This window comes from Telopea speciosissima, chromosome 4 (genome assembly GCF_018873765.1).
Source record: "Telopea speciosissima isolate NSW1024214 ecotype Mountain lineage chromosome 4, Tspe_v1, whole genome shotgun sequence".
In the NCBI taxonomy this organism is placed as follows: domain Eukaryota; kingdom Viridiplantae; phylum Streptophyta; class Magnoliopsida; order Proteales; family Proteaceae; genus Telopea; species Telopea speciosissima.
In genome coordinates, this window is record NC_057919.1 from 26,085,533 (window position 1) to 26,106,592 (window position 21,060).

The 21,060-nt window shown below is 40.0% G+C and overlaps 1 non-coding gene across 1 annotated transcript; it reads left to right on the top strand.

The window, feature by feature from the left end:
* The first annotated feature begins 14,017 nt into the window (after positions 1-14,017).
* Positions 14,018-14,124, top strand: LOC122660662. The gene has a single exon (XR_006332767.1). It is a non-coding gene; the product is annotated as a small nucleolar RNA R71 (small nucleolar RNA).
* The last annotated feature ends 6,936 nt before the right edge of the window (positions 14,125-21,060 follow it).

Here is a 21,060-nt window from a genome sequence, read left to right on the forward strand (position 1 = left end):
AATTTCAGAAGTGTCCTTGAGAAGTTGGAGGAGAGAGAGAGAGTAAGGGTGATGACTAGGATTCCTTCAAGAATAAATAAAATACTCATTCTGTCTTTTAGAAAATGTGGAGCAAGGGGTGCTTATATAGGCCTCACCATTGTGTTCCTTGCGAAAAATCACCCAACATAGACCCAAATTTAGTCCAATTCGGAGTTAGGGAGCCCATGATATCTCAAGTAGAAGTTGGACTGTCCAGAGCCTTCCAAATGAAATCTTTCGGTTACAGTAAAGTAATTTCTGATAATTGAATTAAGGCCCATGGAATCCGAACTTCTGCTTCACTTTGTCCCCGTCTGACTGTCAATAATTATAAATAAACCCCTACAGACCATTTTCGCGTGTCGTTACAGAAACGGCCATAAATTCTTCGTTTTAACTCGGAATCAAGTGCCGTTTGAACCGTTACGAAGCTGACTCGATGGGCTATGCATCGATACTATTAACACCTCTAAAAAGCTTAAAAAATCTCATTAACATCATCTCCTCCATTTTCACAATAATTCACCTAAACCCTGAAAAGCACAAGAAAGCACCGAGTAACTCTGTCCAATGTGGTAAAATGTTTGCTTTATGCCCTAAGATTTCACACATAAATGTGCTCATCACAAAACATGCGTCAAGTCCGGGAGGTACTTTCTCAATACCGATGCATAGAATACGTCATGGACTTCTTCCAATCAGTACGCTACTGGTCATAATTCTCGGATCAACTTCCCTTTCTTATCGAACCACACCACCCTTTTGGTTAGTGATTCCCAAGGAAGTACTTGATTGCCGATGACGTACTTCAGGTCCTTCCATTTTGTATCGGCATCGCTCATTGTTTCTATTGAGCGATAAAGATTTGGTCCTTAAACATATCCAACTCCCAATAAATTATCTAAATTGCTCCCGAGTTTGATTGATCTAATGTTCGGCTTGATTTTAATGGCCTAAGGAAAATCAACTCCCAACATATACCTCAAAAGAAATCAAACAGTCCAACTACTTCCGCGTATTTTGCCTAATAATCTATACTTCTACGGCTTTGGGTTATGTGGCATAAATCTACACCATCTTTCCTACACGGCTCTTCCTATGAAGGCTTTAACTTCTAGTTTCCCAATACCGAGTCTCAACTTTAGGATGAATTGGGATATTGATGGAATCCCTATTGTTCACTCCCAACAATGGAGGGGACATTTAGGGACCCATTAACCCCTTCATACCTATTGTTCAGCAAGGTTTTGTCAGATCCTTTCAGTTCCAGTTCCTTCCTGCTCTTGGTTGTTCTTGGTTTATACTAACACCCATTTCCGTCCTTGTCACCAACTTAAATTCTTTACCTCTGTTATTTACTTCCAACTACCTAGTATACTTGACACTTTTCCGAATCCTGCCTGGGATGTTCTGTTCATTTGGTTTGCAGTATAACACTTTACCAAGACCTAACTATGCGCCTACGTGTTTCATCGTCCTTCTAGAATCTACATACGAATATAGAATTTCCAAATGGTGTCCATAATCTTCATTTAAACTGACAACGTTTCAAATAACAATACTAACCACCCATTTTGTGTTCTAAGTTTCCTTGAGGGCACCTTCCTCACATTAGCAACCTCAGTAGGACGAAAGAGTGTGATATGCTGCAATCAAATAATACTCAATAGGTGAGGATGATACGAATAGAATACTTGTTATTATTCCGAACTCACCTTAGCTTCCCCTATGGTCAAGGCATATACTTGCCCTGAAACTCTGTTTCCGTGGGGCTGGAAGGTCGAGCAGTAGGTGGATCCCTTCGTGGTGCACGAAATCTACAATGAGGACAATCTCTAGACATGTGTTCAGGCAGCTTGCATGTATAGCAATGGCTAGGTCCAACAGTCGGATAGGCAGGTACAGTGGCTTGAGGAGAGGCCTGACTCGCTTGACTCGATGCCGGCCGAGGAGGTTAAAAATTTTGTTCCATTTATGGCCTTCTGTCCTGTTGTGGCTGCTCCGGGTAGATGACATTCAAACATGGCACGAATTTGGCTCCCCGATATCAACAATCCCTGGCCATATGTCCTGGCCGATTGCAGACATAGCATCGGCTGTTCGACTTAGACGGCCGGGGAGTAGTGGTGAATTGTGCCGTTTGGCTAGGTTGATTTGTATTCTCCCCATCAAAATAGGCTAGAGTCGAATCAGGATAGGGTCCTTTGGGAGCCTTATTAGGTTCTCCAGGCTCTTGTGAGTCCATAGGTTTCTTCCTAGACCTATGTTGTGTTACGTCCTCAACTCCTTGTCCGTCTTCCTCAGACTTATCAGGTACAGGTGGTGAGTCAAATACAAGAGAAACCCCTGGTGTGGCATGTGTCTATTTTGCAGCTTGAAAGTGTGCGTTCATGCAAGTCATGAGCTTTTCCTGCTGTTGTTGCATTGCAGTCACAATTGGAGTGGTCAAGTGGGCTAGCAACTCTTGCTGTTGTTGCTGGTTTTGCAACAGGATTTGTTGCTATTGTTGCATGACCTACATCATATTGGTCATGATGGTAGCCACCTCATTAGTAGTCATATTAGGGGAAGGTGCAGGTGCATGAGCTGGAGGGACCTCAGGTGCAGATGCAGGTGGATCTTCTATGTTCTGAGCAACAGGTTCATTGGGAGGATTGACTGGAGGGTTAACAAGAGGACATGCTCCACGAAGAATATTTTTGTTGGATCGAGTTTGCACTATGCTTGCTTTCTGAAAGGAATTCAAGATTTATGATTACTTGGATGCAATAGGAAAATTCAATATATTTCATATATTGATGCGATATTTATGTACTTGAAATGTTTGAATAGAATGATTTGGAGCGAGAAATTTTGAAATACATGGTGTGATGATCTTAAGGCAGTGTTAAGTGAGATATACACCAGCATACCCCGAATCAGGCACTAGCTTCGGCCTAGCCATTGTTGGAGTAAGATTTCGACATAGGTTGTATGAGTCTAAAGGTATTCTATTTTTCTCTTAATTACATAGAAGTCCCTGGCTATCAAGGTTCAATTATAATACAGTTGGGTCTATAGGTATCTATGATTTGTTGATTATCATCTCGAGCTTAAGGTTCAACTCAAGAGTAGAGCTAGTTTTAGAATTTCTAGAATTTAGAATCTTCCAAATTATGTTTGTGTTTGTTTCCTCTTTATTGGTTGCACTTTAGTTTATAATAAGATTGGAAATATTACTCCTAGTTTCCTTTTCGGATGTAAAAGTTTATGCCTCTTCAATTATAGAGTTATCGGCTTTTTCACCTAGCTAGTCTCCTACTGTGTTCTTCTACTTCTTTATTTTGGTGTTTTCTTAAAACTTTTATTTCTTTGTCTCTAGACCACCCATCATCCTACTTCCATTGTTTGTGAATGTAAATAGAGCTTCTCATTCTGATACCACACTGTCACACTCCAAACCACCCCCTGTGAGGATTTAGGCAAGTGATCGGATATCCCACGACATCCGCCAATCCCCAAGGATCAAGAAGCAGTACTTACACGTCACAAATCACACATTGAGAAAAAAAATAATAAATGAATGTCAGAGTGCAACGAAAGATCGAACTACCCATAGATGATTTATATCATCAATAATAAAAATGCCAAATACCTATGTTATACCATATACATATCCGTTTATGTTCCATAAGTACATTATCTTGGTAATTACACTTCTTGAAAGAAAGAAACTTAAATAACAACAAAATTATAGCTAAGCAACGAGATGAGGAAGATCTACAATTCCATCGACAGCTTCCTCACCTATTGGCAAACCCGTTCCTGCAAAATCAACTAAAAGAGAATATATAAGAGTGTGAGCTCCACCGAGTCCGTGAATGAAATATAAACCATGCATACACATGCAAGCACAACCAAATGAGTCCTACATGAGGTGCAGTTCATTTTATTTATTAGCCACCTAACATCACAACTAAGGCAGGTTAGTGCTACTACAATCCCCAATACATGTATCCCTGGTGCGGGATTGATTACCCCTTCCTGCGATACACCCATTGAGTTGTCGGAGAGGACCAGTCAGCCCCAGCGCACTAGTCCTTGGTCAGCCCAACCAACCCTCTGTGATTAACCTGTGGGGTAACCATTAGTATTTAGCTCAATTCTTTTTTCTTTTTAATTCTGGTATAAAGCCCGGCATATAGCTCCTGACATTAATTGTGGCGTAAAGCACGACATATAGCTCTTGACATTAATTGTGGCTTAAAGCCCGGCATATAGCTCCTGACATTAATAGTGGCATGAAGCCCGGCATATAGCTCCTAACATTAATTGTGGCATGAAGCCCTGCATATAGCTCCTGACATTAATTGTGGCTCCCACAGGCATCCAACACCTTAACCCCTGTTGGCAAAGGTGTGTAGCAAGGGAGATGAAACTCTAGCCCAATGTCTATATGGCATCGTATGAGTCCGGAGGTGTCAATCGTATCCCATAATACGGGCTATCATAAGCCCCATTTCCAAGCCAGTTATGACATCTAATCTAGCAATTCCACATATAAGCATTATCATCCATTTTCAATGTTCATCAGATAAGATTCAAAATTCAAATGAGAATATAAAACAATTTAAAGTAATTAAAGACAATAAATATTATTGTTGTTGTCATGACCCATTAGTCATGTTACACCTACACTCATGGTGTAATTCCACTCACCTTGGTTTGATCCTACCGGTTCAGTTGTTTGTTCAGTTTCGACCGGTATTTGGCTGTGCACCTCAAGCACGGAAACAAATCCTAAAGTAATAAATTAGAAATATGTTATTTTAATTATTCAAAACTGTTTTGGATAACCCAGTGTTAATCTAGGCTCCTAGGTCTAACTCAGTGCTCAGTCCGAGATCACTTTGAATTCTCCGGCCCTTGCACTGGGCTTTAGGCCCATGTCCCGATGCATCATCCGGAGAATGTGGCTTAGGGTCAATATCGTATTTTATCACTGTAGTACATGGTTCTAGGTCACAATATCCTTACAACACAGTCCCTAGGTTAGCAGTGCTGCAGGACCAACACAGACAGGGTTTCCAACCCTTGCGGGGCCCACTTAGGTACCCAAGGTATACATAATAATGGACAGATGTAAGGAGGGGTATTTTGGTCATTTTCCACCTCCTTACACTATTTATAGTCTATATGTGGAGGTCCCCCAAGTCAAATCAGCAAAACAGTGAAGTTTTCATTCACTGGGTGATGTCTGCATCGCCCAGTGGCATCATCCAGAGAATGCAAAATCGAAATCAGGCTGAGATTCCAAGGTTTTGAGCTATGGGCAGTGCATGGATCCTCTCCTCATGCATGTTAGGTCATCTTGGACCCCCAGGGGTATACTTTGCACTGGTCCTTGTGGATTTTCACCTGGGCCCACCACTTGGCTGCCAGAAGCTGCCCAGACAGCCCAGTGAATAGTGTTCCAGGGTTTTCTTCAATAGAAGATCTGGATTTGGCCACATGCAAGGCTGTATTTACATATAAAATTGAAATCTAGGCTACTACCACCTAGGGCTAGGTCCCATGCAGCCAGGGCTTGCATCCAGGACTCTAAACAGCTAAATAACAGTGCATTTGGTAGTACAGCCATGCACAGCCAGATTTTGGCTTCAAGAACAGCAAAACAGATTTATATTTTTACTCAAATATCTGAGATCTTCCATGCTCCATGCTTGCATGGCAAATCTGGAGTAGTTATAGGCAATTCTCAGCTGTTCTCAGCTGCCAGATGGCTAGAAACTCAACAAAATCACAGAGATTCAAAGAGGAAAGTAGTAAATCATCAAGGCAGCAGGCAGAGCATAGGTCTGGCCCAAAGGTGTAGGCTACAGTCTCCTTCCTTCCTTCTCCTCTTTTCTTCTTCTTCTTCCTCTCTTTTCTCCCTCTTTTCTCTCTTCTATTCTCTCCCACGCTTTTAGTGGTGAAATAGGGTTTAAAACAAGGCTGAGGTCCTCTATTTATAGGCCAGCCTATGCCTAAGGCCTGTTTGGCTGCCAAGGCCACTTTTGAAAATGCATTTTTAATCACATTCTCGACCATTCTGAGCACTCTGGTGGGGTCCACAGTGATCCGAGGGCTTGAGGTGGTCCCCCAGACTCCCCTCATCCTATGGAGGATGCCCATGTCCAATATGGGTGGTCCCCACTGTTTGAGTTAAAATAAAACCACAAGCGTACGGGTCAATCGTAGCTACGGGTCGAACACGAGGAGATATACGCCACTCTATTTAACTAACTTAAAAGTAATGCAAAATGAACCAAATTAAAGTGTTAAATTAAACTAATTAAACTAACGAAAATCAATGCATCCTAACTCATAAGCATCTAACAAAATTAAGGGATTAAATCGGCGTCCTAACACATGAGCATCTAACCTATCAAACTAAAGCGAATTGAAAGGAATAAAAATGCAGCCACACATACTAACCACATAAAAAGAAATAAGGGAATAAAAATGCATCCATAAACCACAACTATATAAAATTAAAATAAAAGAAATAGAGGGGGAAGAAGAAGAAGATAGAGAGAGATAGAGGAGATGGAGAATGAGATTGAGAGTTTAGATAGTAAAACCTGGATGTGCTTGCATGAATGTAAATGAAGAGCTTGAATACTTCCATAAACTTACCATGGCCTCCTCTTCTAAATCTTCAAGTCTTGTCATCAACTTAAGAACTTAGACTAGAAGGCTTAAAACCTAAACTAGAATTAAGAAATTACAACCCAATTGAAGACTTAAATTGAAATTAAAGTATAAACTAAACCTATTATAAGCATTAACTAAAAATTATAAAAGTAAACTAGAACTTAGAAAAGCCAAAAATCACAAATTAGAAGGAGAAGAGAAGAAATTTCACTAAGTGAATGAGCAAATTTTTACAAGAGAGGTAAGGGGTATTTATAGGTGGAAGAGAGGAGAAGAGAGAAGATGGAAGTGTAGGAGAAATATTCCCTAAGAAAAGAGAGTATTCTCTTCTCTTTCCTCTTTTACAATGCCTTGAATCCTAAGAAAAAAGAAAAAAAATAGAAAGAAGAAGAAGAGAAGATTGTTTACATAGAGCTTCTATTTCTAGAAAAATAAACTTCCAATTTTAACAAGTGCTTCCTTTTCTTTGTAGATATCTTCTCCAAGCAATAAAATCAAAGCATCTTTGATTTTTCAACCTTCCATAGATGAGAAAATATAAATCTATCCCAAGTAGAATTTCAGAAGTGCCCTTGAGAAGTTGGAGGAGAGAGAGAGTAAGGGTGATGACTAGGATTCCTTCAAGAATAAATAAAATACCCATTCTGTCCTTCACAAAACGTGGAGCATGGGGTGCTTATATAGGTCTCACCATTGTGTTCCTTGCGAAAAATCACACAAAATAGACCCAAATTTCATCCAATTCGGAGTTGGGGAGCCCAAGATATCTCAAGTTGAAGTTGGACTGTCCAGAGCCTTCCAAATGGAATCTTTCGGGTACAGTAAAGTAACTTCTGATAATTTCATTAAGGCCCCTAAAATCCGAACTTTCGTTTCACTTTGTTCCCATCCGACTGTCAATAATTATAAATAAACCCCTACAGACCATTTTCACGCATCGTTACGGAAACGGCCATAACTTCTTCGTTTCAACTCGGAATTAAGTGCCGTTTGAACCATTGCGAAGCTGACTCGATGGGCTATGCATCCATGTCATTAACACCTTTAAACAGCTTAAAAACATTTCCTTAGCATCATCTCCTCCATTTTCACAAGAATTCACCTAAAACCTGAAAAGCACAAGAAAGCACCGAGTAACTCTGTCCAATGTGATAAAATGTATGCTTTATACCCTAAGATTTCACACATAAATGTGCTCATCAGATTCCCCCACACTTGAACGTTGCTTGTCCTCAAGTAAAGTGAAAACAAAAACTAACCTAGAAGGCAGAAAATCCTAACTCACTTTCGTAGGAATCACGGTTGCACTTAGCATGTGCAACAAGCCTTTAAACCCCTAGGTTACTCCTAGTGGACGAGTTGTGTCTCGTGGGTGTTTGCAGTGAATATACACCCAAAATTCAATTGTAAATGAATGCTGTAAATTTTAATCATAGCATAAATAAGATAGTGCACATAATCTCAAAAAGTGTTCAACTAAAGATCAAGGAGCCAAAGGTTCCCCCACACTTGAATTTTATCACCCCACATCAATTCAAGTAACAAACATGCATCAAGTTCAAGGGATCTCCTCATATTTTTTGAACACTACTCACCTTCAAGTAAACCCCCCATAGCATCGATGGAACCAAAGACTTAGGCATTGAGTATTGTTGACCATACTTTTTTTTTTTCAGGCATTAAGGCAAAAGTTTTTTTTCTTTCTCAACCACAAACTCTATTTCTACTCCACTACTGTTCTCTGAATGACATGGTGGAGCATACACCAGACACCCAAATACTTGGTAGCTTCGCTTTTTGCATATATCCATAAGACATTGAGACATTGATGCAAGAGTTTTTTTTTTTTTTTTTTTGAGTTTCCTTCCAAGGAATTTCGATCAAGTCACCCTGCTTCATGAGGCACAGTGCCCTGTCTAGTCCTAAGGAATTCCACTTTCTTTTTTGTTCCTTGTTTTTTGTTTTTGTTTTTTTTTTTTTTCATTCACTTCCACTTTCATGCCTTGCCTTGCCACAAACAAATTGATCTCAACTACTAGCCAAAAGATCAAAGGGGTCCATAAACACATAGAGGAATCTAACCATCACATGAAGTAGCACTCATATTTTCAAACTCAATCCCCATCACCGAATACAAACCAACTACCATCCTTGAAAAGGGATTTTTTATTATTTTGCATGTTAGGACACCTAATTCCTCTCTCTCGTTTTGCAATCAAAGAGACTTATGAACATACCCAAAAACTATCGCCACAATCAAAATTCACAAAATTCAAAATTCACAAAATTCACAATTAAAGTCCAACACACCCCCCCACACTTAATTCATGCAGTGTCCTCAATGCATGCAGAAAAGAAAGAATAAGGACAAGGGAGGGGATACATACCAGGATATCAGGGGTCAAGGTAAAGAGGCTCATGGAGATTCATGACCTCTTCGTCAACTGGAGTAGGCATCTCTATGTACGGCTTCAATCTTTGGCCATTGACCTTGAAAGTAGCTCCTGTACTTGGATTGAGGACTTCAACAGCCCCATGAGGATAAACTTTTTGAACAATATAGGGCCCATCCCATCTAGAACGTAGCTTACCTGGAAAGATATGCAAACGAGAATTGTACAATAAAACATTCTGGCCTACCTCAAAAGATTTTCTCAAAATGTGCTTATCATGGAAAGCCTTGGTTTTTTCCTTGTAAATTCGGGCATTCTCATATGCCTCATTCCTAAGCTCTTCCAACTCAGATAGTTGGAGTTTCCTATGGGCACCTGCAATGCATAGGTCAAAGTTAAGCTTCTTGATAGCCCAAAAGGCCTTGTGCTCAATCTCTACAGGTAAGTGACATGCCTTTCCATACACCAGACGGTACGGAGATTGACCAAGATCGGTCTTGAAGGCTGTCCTATGGGCCCACAATGCATCTACCAATCGGTTAGACCAATCCTTGCGGTTCGGATTGATGGTTTTCTCAAGAATTTGCTTGATCTGCCTATTTGAAACCTCAACCTGGCCACTGGTCGGGGATGGTAGGGTGTGGCCAACTTATGGACGACACCATACTTTTTCATGAGGGCCTCAAAAGGCCGATTACAAAAATGCTTGCCCCGATCACTAATGAGAGCCCGGGGAGTACCAAAACGGGAGAAGATGTTCTCCTTCAGAAATTTCACAACCACCTTGTGGTCATTGGTCTTACAAGCAACTGCCTCAATCCATTTGGACACATAGTCCACAACAAGTAATATGTATAGGTTACCAAAAGAGTTAGGGAAAGGCCCCATGAAATCAATACCCCATACATCAAACACCTCAACCACCAGAATTGGGTTGAGGGACATCATATTTCTCTTAGTAAGACGCCCTAAGGATTGGCATGAAGAACATGCCCTGCAATAAGTAAAAGCGTCTTTAAACAAACTAGGCCAATAAAATCCACACTGTAAAACTTTGGCCGCAGTCTTGTTAGGCCCAAAATGGCCTCCACAAGCCTGATCATGGCAAAAAGATAAGACAGATTGTTGCTCATGATCAGGGACACATCTCCGGATTACTTGATCCGGGCAGGTCTTAAAAAGATAAGGATCATCCCAAAAGAAATACTTAACTTGTGAAAAGAAACGATTCTTATCTTGGGTGGACCAATGTGCAGGTGTCACACCCGTAACCAGATAATTAACAATGTCAGCAAACCAAGGTTCACTAGACACTGCCATCAGATACTCATCAGGAAAATTCTCGTTGACTAGAGAATCAACAGTCAAGGAATTAGGCAGCCGGGATAGATGGTCTGCAACCAAATTTTCACACCCTTTCTTATCCCTAATTTTAAGATCAAATTCTTGTAACAAAAAGACCCACCTAATGAGGCGAGCCTTGGCATCTTTCTTCTGCACAAGATATTTGATAGCTGCATGGTCAGTATAAACAATCACATGTGATCCAACCAAGTAGGGCCTAAACTTCTCTAAAGCAAACACAACAGCTAAAAATTCTTTCTCAGTGGTGGTATAATTAAGTTGTGCATCATTAAGAGTTCTACTTGTATAATAAATCACATGGGGCAATTTATTGATTCTTTGCCCAAGAACAGCCCCTATAGCAAAATCAGAGGCATCACACATAAGTTCAAATGAAATTGTCCAAATTGGAGCTTGAATAATGGGGGCTGAAGTCAACGCTCTTTTCAATTGCTCAAAACTATCATGACACTCAGAAGAGAAATCAAATGGGCAGTCCTTTGCCAAAAGAGAGGTAAGAGGTCTAGCTATCTGGCTAAAGTCCTTGATGAATCTTCTATAAAAACCTGCATGGCCAAGAAAAGATCGAATGTCCTTCACACTCTTGGGTGGTGGTAAATTGGCTATAAGGTCTACCTTAGATCTATCAACCTTGATCCCTTCTTTGGACACAATGTGACCAAGAACTATACCTTGCTTTACCATGAAGTGGCACTTCTCCCAATTCAGGACCAAGTTCTTTTCTATGCATCTTTTAAGAACCAAAGAGAGATGATGCAAGCAATTAGAAAAAGTAGAGCCGTGAATAGAAAAATCATCCATAAACACCTCTAGAAAGTACTCTACCATATCAGAAAAGATATTCATCATGCACCTTTGGAATGTAGCAGGGGCATTGCAAAGCCCAAAAGGCATACGCCGGTAAGTAAAGGTTCCATAAGGGCATGTGAAAGTGGTCTTGTGTTGGTCCTCTAGAGCAATATGAATTTGGTTATAGCCTGTATAACCATCAAGAAAACAATAATATTCATGGCCAGCTAGTCTCTCTAACATCTGATCAATAAAAGGTAAGGGAAAGTGGTCCTTCCAAGTTGCCGCATTCAATTTCCTATAGTCAATGCACACTCTCCATCCCGTTTGGATACGGGTTGGAATCAACTCATTATTAGCATTCTCAACTACAGTGACTCCTCCTTTCTTAGGCACAATCTGCACAGGACTCACCCATTGGCTATCAGAAATAGGATAAATGATGCCATGATCCAAGCATTTTAGGATCTCTTTCTTGATTGCCTCTTTCATCATAGGATTAGCCCTCCTTTGGGGTTCCCTAGAAGGTTTGGAACTTTCCATCAGATGTATATGATGTTGAACAATGGATGGGCTAATACCTTTGATGTCAGACATGGTCCAACCTATGGCTTCCTTATTGTCCTTTAGAAGCCTAATCAACTCTTCTTCCTGAATAGAAGTCAAATCAGAAGCAATAATAACAGGAAGAGTATGATCATGTCCTAAGAAGACATACTTGAGGTTGGAGGGCAATGCCTTCAACTCTAATGTGGGGGGCTCAATAATAGAGGATTTGGGAATGGAAGTGGATAGGGGTCCAAGGGGCTCCACAGGTGGTTGGATGCTCCAGACCTCAGATAAGGGAGTATCATCAACACCCTCCAATTCTTGCATACATTCTTGAAATCCCGAATCAAAATCAATCTCAAAGAACATATCAATATCATTGGAAAATCCTTGAAGCATATGCACCTCTTCATCCATGTTAGGCTGCTTGCCCAACCTAAACACATTGAAGTCAACAGAAGTATTGCCAAAAGATAATTTCATGAGACCATTCCTGCAATTGATTAAAGCATTACTGGTAGCTAGGAATGGTCTACCCAATATGATTGGGATTTGGTCCTTAAAGTTGGCAGTGGGTTGGGTATCTAAAACAATAAAATCTACAGGAAAAATAAAGTCCCCAACCTTCAATAGGACATCCTCAATCATTCCCTTAGGAACTTTAACCGACCGATCTGCAAGTTGAAGAGTAATTTTGGTCGGTTTCAGTTCTCCCAATCCCAGTTGTTGGTAGACATGAAAGGGTAAGAGGTTCACACTTGCACCAAGGTCCAATAAGGCATGATCAATAGTAGTATGGCCTATAGTGCAAGAGATGGTGGGGCTTCCCGGATCTTTATGCTTGGCTTCTACTGGCTGTGAGATTAGAGAACTAATGTTAGCAGCCAAGAATGCCTTTTTAGGCACATTGGTGGTCCGCTTTTGGGTGCATAAGTCTTTGAGGACTTTAGTATAAGCGGGGATCTGGGCAATAGCATCCAACAAGGGGATATTCACCTGAACCTGTTTGAACACATCCAATATCTTCTCCATAGAAGGAGACTTCTTGCTAATCAACCTATTTGGGAAAGGGGCAGGTGGGGTATAAATTCTTTCAGGGTTGGTCTTTTTAACTTCCTCAACAGAATCCTCTTTGGTTTCCTCAACCAAATCATCTGGTATATCTTTAGGTTCATCAGACGAACCTGAAATAGTAGGCACTTCAATGGCCTCTTCAGAAGGGGGAGAGTCAACAGGAGTATGAGATGATAAAGACTGAGGTGCACTAGCCTGTTGATACTCACGGCCACTCCTTAAAGCATAAACAACATTTACCTGTCTGGAGGGCCCTTGGTGCTGTTGGCCTTGTGCAACATTGGTTGGAGGAGCTTGGGTACCTTCTTTGAATATGAACCTGATGCCTAGGATTTGGCTCAGGCTGGCTAGGTAACTTCCCTGTTTCCCTCTCATGCAGGATTGTGACAAGCTGGGTGAGTTGTTTTTCCATGTTATTGTGGCTTGTCATGAGAAGAGCTATCTTGTTGTCCATCTCATTCAGTCTTGTTGCCTCTCCTATATTGGTAAACCCTGGGGGTTGCTGATAAGGTGCAAGGAGAGGAGGCCTAGCAGAATTAATAGAAGGTCCTGGATGAGGACGAGGGGGAAAGGGGTTAGGAGACATTCCTTGGCTTTTTGGTGCATAGTTGGTCCTTTGGGCACCAACCTGGCCTTGATGGTTAAAGTTGGATGGGCCTGCTTGGTTCCCTTGATTCCATGAGAAATTGGGGTGATTTCTCCATCCTGGATTGTAAGTATTGCTATATGGGTTATTTTGGTAGAGAGCACTTACATTCTCAGTGCTGGAATTGCCCACCAAGGTGTTGGGGCATTCCTTAGAAAGGTGTCCAGGGGTTTGGCACCAACTGCATACCGACACATGGTTGACCTGGTTGACCGGATTAACTGGTATAGACTCTTTAAGAACTATGGACTCCAACCGTTTTATGAGGCTATCAAGTTTGGCCTCCTTGGCTGGCATATCCTCAATGAGATACCCCTTAGTGGTCCTTTCAGCCTCTTGGGAAGATTCCCATTCCCTAGTCTTATCAGCCAAGTTGGTTAAGAATGTCCATGCATCATTCTCCTCAGAAAAAGAAGTAAAGCCTGCTGGACACATAGACTCTACAAGTTGCTTGGTCTGATAATCAATACCCTCATAAATAATTTGGCATAGCTGCCACAAGTCAAAACCATGGTGAGGGCATTCTAAGAGGAGGTCCTTGAATCTTTCCATGAATTTAGAAAAGGACTCATGTGGTTTCTGCTTGAACTGGAGGATGTCACTTTTAAGCTTATTGGTCTTGTGAAGAGGGAAGAATTTTCTCAAAAAGACAATGGTGAACTCATCCCATGTATTAATGGAGTTTGTTGGCAGTCCATAGAGCCACTTCTTGGCCTGGTCTTTTAGGGCAAAGGGTATAAACCTAAGCCTAACTGCATCATCAGTCAAATTCTGGACCTTAATTAGAACACAGACCTCCTCAAATTCCCTAAGGAAGAGATATGCATCCTCATTAGCCATCCCATGGAAATGGGGTAGCATGCTGATGAAGTTGGTCTTGAGTTCATAGTTATTCCCTGTAACAACAGGCAGACTAATGCATGAGGGTTGTGCAGCCCTGGTGGGGTAAAACCTATCCTTAAGAGTCTTGGGTTGTTGGTCACCCATGGTCAAAGGTGGTAGAGAAGGTGGTCTTCTAATAAGACGATTACTTGAATCACGAGTCCACACCTTAGCCACCTAAATAGATGAGGTCTCCTTTAGAAAAATTAAAGAAAAATAAAACACTTAAAAAAAAAAAAAAAAAACTAGAAACAAGAGGGACCCCAAGGTAGATAGTGCATCTCTATCCCTCAAAAATCGAAACAATGGTTCAAAAGCTGTAAGGATGCCATATAGGTTGACAGCAAGGGAACCCGTATAGTCTTCTATAGCCACCTACGTGCGACTCCAATATGGATTCTGATGTAGAATGGAGGTCTACTATACGTTTATGTTTCCAACACTCTCACTATGTCGCTTTCCTGTTATCAAGAGTGGTCACCTCCAAAGATAAGTCACATGTCAATCCACCCAACCAAGTCAAGATGTAGCGTCATAGGCAACTTAATCCTATGAGGGACACCAAAAGATGGAGGGTTGAAGCATATGAAGGACTTTAGATTGGGCGCACACTATTTGAAACAGAAGAGAAACAAGAAGAGGTTTTCAAAAACTGATTTTTTTTTTTTTTTTTTTTTTTCAAAAAAAAAAAAAAAAAGAGAAAATAATAAACTAAAACACTTCGAACTACTTAAAAATCAGATAAATAAAATGGACAATAATCTCCCCGGCAACGGCGCCAAAAACTTGTTTGAGTTAAAATAAAACCGCAAGCGTACGGGTCAATCGTAGCTACGGGTCGAACACGAGGAGATATACGCCACTCTATTTAACTAACTTAAAAGTAATGCAAAATGAACCAAATTAAAGTGTTAAATTAAACTAATTAAACTAACGAAAATCAATGCATCCTAACTCATAAGCATCTAACAAAATTAAGGGATTAAATCGGCGTCCTAACACATGAGCATCTAACCTATCAAACTAAAGCGAATTGAAATGAATAAAAATGCAGCCACACATACTAACCACATAAAAAGAAATAAGGGAATAAAAATGCATCCATAAACCACAACCATATAAAATTAAAATAAAAGAAATAGAGGGGGAAGAAGAAGAAGATAGAGAGAGATAGAGGAGATGGAGAATGAGATTGAGAGTTTAGATAGTAAAACCTGGATGTGCTTGCATGAATGTAAATGAAGAGCTTGAATACTTGCATAAACTTACCATGGCCTCCTCTTCTAAATCTTCAAGTCTTGTCATCAACTTAAGAACTTAGACTAGAAGGCTTAAAACCTAAACTAGAATTAAGAAATTACTACCCAATTGAAGACTTAAATTGAAATTAAAGTATAAACTAAACCTATTATAAGCATTAACTAAAAATTATAAAAGCAAACTAGAACTTAGAAAAGCCAAAATCACAAATTAGAAGGAGAAGAGAAGAAATTTCACTAAGTGAATGAGCAAATTTTTACAAGAGTGGTAGGGGGTATTTATAGGTGGAAGAGAGGAGAAGAGAGAAGATGGAAGTGTAGGAGAAATATTCCCTAAGAAAAGAGAATATTCTCTTCTCTTTCCTCTTTTACAATGCCTTGAATCCTAAGAAAAAAGAAAAAAAATAGAAAGAAGAAGAAGAGAAGATTGTTTACATGAGCTTCATTTCAGAAAAATAAACTTCCAATTTTAACAAGTCTTCCTTTTCTTTGTAGATATCTTCTCCAAGCAATAAAATCAAAGCATCTTTGATTTTTCAACCTTCCATAGATGAGAAAATATAAATCAATCCCAAGTAGAATTTCAGAAGTGCCCTTGAGAAGTTGGAGGAGAGAGAGAGTAAGGGTGATGACTAGGATTCCTTCAAGAATAAATAAAATACCCATTCTGTCCTTCACAAAACGTGGAGCATGGGGTGCTTATATAGGTCTCACCATTGTGTTCCTTGCGAAAAATCACACAAAATAGACCCAAATTTCATCCAATTCGGAGTTGGGGAGCCCAAGATATCTCAAGTTGAAGTTGGACTGTCCAGAGCCTTCCAAATGGAATCTTTCGGGTACAGTAAAGTAACTTCTGATAATTTCATTAAGGCCCCTAAAATCCGAACTTCCGTTTCACTTTGTTCCCATCCGACTGTCAATAATTATAAATAAACCCCTGCAGACCATTTTCACGCATCGTTATGGAAACGGCCATAACTTCTTCGTTTCAACTCGGAATTAAGTGCCGTTTGAACCATTGCGAAGCTGACTCGATGGGCTATGCATCCATACCATTAACACCTTTAAACAGCTTAAAAACATTTTCTTAGCATCATCTCCTCCATTTTCACAAGAATTCACCTAAAACCTGAAAAGCACAAGAAAGCACCGAGTAACTCTGTCCAATGTGATAAAATGTATGCTTTATGCCCTAAGATTTCACACATAAATGTACTCATCACCCACACATCTGTACATTAAAATACTAAATTTTTCCACTCTGGGTGATGTCTCTGGGTGATGTGTGCATCGCCCAGTGCCATCTCCGAGAGAATTCATTTGCATAATTATTTGGATTGAAATGAAATTTCAATTCATTTAGAGACATATTTGGCTCATGGTTCCTTCTAAGAAAATGAAGTTCTATGATTCTAGTTTCCAGAAAAACTAGAATCAAAGGAAATGAATATTGGATTATGAAGTTATGTTATTTTTATTACGCGAAGGTCAACCTGTTAAGACAGCATGATCCGATTTTGACAGCAACTTGAGCTAAATTTTTAACTAACTTAAAGACATAACTAGGTAATGGTGTCTTCTAACAAAATGCGTCCCTATGAGTGTAGTTTCTAAAAAAATTGGAACCAACACAGAATAAGCTTGAGTGGTGGAGTTATATCATTTTAACTAAGAGAAGGTCAATCTATAAATTAGCAGAATTGTCATTTATGTTGGGATTTAAGATGTATGTATGGAATTGGGTTCTCATCATCAAATCAATCATGAAAATTGATATTTGGGTTTAAAAATGCTGTATCCAAAACATTCAAGGTGATGAGGGTCATCATTAGTTTAGCCTAGAACTAGGATTTAAGTCCAAGGGCCCCAGAATCAAGGGATGGTACCTTCCTTAGCCTGTACATTTGGTGGTGAGCTGTACAGTCACAAGGAGTTGGTGTTTGCCTTCTTAATGGTATGTAAGTCCTCACCAATGGGGCTACCTCATTATGCTCAACCACGGGTTCAATGTACCACAGTATACTGGTAGCTTTGACCTCGGATTCTGGGCTTTCAACAAAAATTCCAATTAGCCCGTATTTTTTGGGTAGGGGTTTTACATCTACCCTCAATCATTAATTGCTTTCTAGAGTTTTAATGACGTGTGCGTGCATTATTTACTAATGATATAATCGATGCCATGAGATTTCTACCCCCCATCGATCATTATTTCTTTCTGGAATAAATGACTCTGGCATTTGACAGAATCTTACTACTTTACTTTGGTCATTCCAGAATTTCAGCTTTCTAGAATAAATGACTCTGGCATTTGACAGAATCTTATTGCTTTACTCTGGTCATTCCAAAATTTCAGCTTTCTAGAATAAATGAATCTTGAATTTGACTGAATCTTACTGCTTTATTCTAGTCCTTCCAAAATTTTAGTTTTTTTTGGCTCTCATGTCGTCATGTTTTCCTAAAAAAACTGTCGATCCCCGTATCGTCACGGTACCAAATTTTTCTACAAATGCGTTCAATTCCCCCATTAGGTTTGGAATGTTATTCCATGCATATAAGTGCATTTTAATCATATTTTTAATCAATGGTGATGCCCAAATGTGATTTTATTCGTACTCGTTGCATTTATGCCTTTTGGGGGTTATTTTTGTAATTTACCAATTAGAGGCCCGAAATCCCTTCCCAACAATACTATTCAGTATGTATAGTCATCTTAAGTTGATGTTATACCAGTGCTCCAATCTGTACTTATGATACTTGTGTGCGTGTTGTAGCGCAACTTGGGCAACCCTTCGGAGTCCCGGAGGAAGACCTTGACTAGGTAAGCTTTAGACTTAGACTTTGTAGCAAAATCTTGCATAATTGGTTCTTGACCATTGTCTTAGCTTCTATGTACATTAATTATACTCTTGCATGCCCTCCTTTCATGTACAAACACCTTGAGAGAAAACCGCATGCCATCTGGAGTCAATTCGATTCTGGAATGCTGTCAATACTTTATAACCATCTTTGAACCCACTTTCTAGGGCCTTACCTTCTGATTGGGTCAAAGGTTTCTTCATGAAAAATTTATCCCTTTAAGTCTAGTTTATAATGCATTTTGAATCGTGTCATTTTGTTATGTATTAACCAAGTTATGACCGAAACAGTAGGCTGAGGTCAGACTTCAACAACTACAGTTTTGCCCCTGGGGATCATGCCTGGGTAGCCTGCGGACGATGCTACATGATCCACAGACACATCATCTGCAGAGGCTAGAAACAGCATGATTGTATACTTTTGACTTGGGCTTGAGCCCATGGCTTAACCCCAGCCTAACCTAAGGTTATTATGTCCTAAAAGACCTAACTAAACCCTGAGATGGAAACCCTAAGACCTATTTGGAATCCCAACTATTTAAAACCCATTTTGGACCTTAAACCTACTCCTAACCAAACAAGCCCTTAAATACTTAGCTAAAAATATCAAAACCCTATCCCTCTCCTCATTTCTCTCATTCTAACACCTAAGAGAGGAGAGAAAATGTGGGAGACTGAAATAGAAGGAAGAAGGAGGAAGAAGAAGAAGATGGTAGAGTGACTCCATTGCTGTCCCATCTTCATTTCTGAGCCAACCTTGAGCTCCATTCTCATTCCAGCACCTTAGGAGCTTATCCAAACTAGGGAGCTCGTGGAGGAGGAGAAGATTGAGCCACTGAGCCACTCAAAGCTCAAGAACACCTTCTACAACCACTTCCATCGATCTCCATTGTAAGCAGCCCCTTCCTCCCTTTGATTCCATTGATTCTTACTAGTTTTCTCATGGAGATTTTGTAATTAGATCCCAAACCATGGGGCTTCTTGCTCTAAGTGTTTTATCCCTTCTGTTTGATGTTAAAGACATCAACTATTAACCTAGCATCACCCATCCACAGCCCCATGGCTTAGTTGCCATGAAACCCTCTTGAAGAATCTCCAATTTGAGGATTCTTGATGATGGAACCTATCCAATCTTTAGCCAAATCATAGGGCTTCTTGTTCTAATGTACTTAAGCCTTCTATTTAGTATTTTGGTGTTAATTAGTGGCCCCAATTGATGGATTCCCAACCCCATGGCGAAACCACCATGAAACCCCATTGTAGAACCTCTAAGGTTGGAGAATCCTTGATGTTAGGACCTAATCTAAGCTATGGAACCCCAATGGAATTGAATCCCCATGTTTAATAAAATTTTAGGAGGCTAGAATACCCCTTATTGATCCCCCTGCAAGGCCCAAGGCAATAGGCCAACGATGGGCTCGAGCCTTGTTGAAAAACAGCATAAATGGCTCCTATGAACGATGGGACTCCACAGCTTGTGGATGATGGACACAGTCCGCAGAGGATCGTCCACTGTATTTCCAGGCAGGTGCTGCCTACATCATCCGCAGCCTATGGACGATGGTACATAGTCCGCAGTGGATCGTCCGCAAGGATTAAATCAGCACTATCTTGGAGTTGACTTAAAGCTTGACTCCCAGGCCTTCTCTCACTTATTGTACACTTGTGTTTTAACTTTATAGGATAACCTACATCTACGGCGAAGGCATATGCTACACGAGACTTGGGATTGTATATTTTACAACGATTATGAGTGGATTAGATAGTTGGATTTTATGGAGTGTTTGACTTGTGAATGACATTCATGCATGTGTTATATTGTGTGTGCCTATCATGATTGATCATTATGGATGGGGGGATTGGGTATATAACTTCATAGAATGCTAGGGTGGGAGTAGATGATTTAGGATGTATATCATGTTGAATGCTAGATGATTAGGGGCTTGAGATCATGTGTATGAACTGTTATCGTGAATGTGGTTAATGATCATGTGTTGAGATATGAATGTGAATTGTGGATATTGATTATGTATTGAGACATGAACGTGAGATGTGGTTCTATGATGGTTATGCGATGAGATGTGGATATGAATGATGGTTATGTGTTGCATGTGTGATGTTTATGTGATGAGATGTGGATGTGATTGTCACACCCCTATTCCCGGATTAGGGTATTATGACGGGAATACCCTTATATTCCACACGGATCTACAAGATTGACACTTTGCTGTGTGATGTATACCACTCGGTTTCTCATTCAAAGAATAAGAAAGGAATCAGAGTTATAGCGGAAGCAATTAAAAGATATATATATATATATATATATCTTAGGGAATTCTAAATGATACCATATTTATATAGATCGCTTTAATCCAGGTATTTAAGTTACCAGCATATCCCAAATACTAATATATAGTCTACAATGTAAAGGAGAGTAACAAATTTCAAATGCCTTTAATTACATTAATCCACAAGGTCCCAAACCAAATATCATAATATCTAAAGTCTCTGGGCCATAGCCCGATCTACTGTGCTTCATGAGCACACTC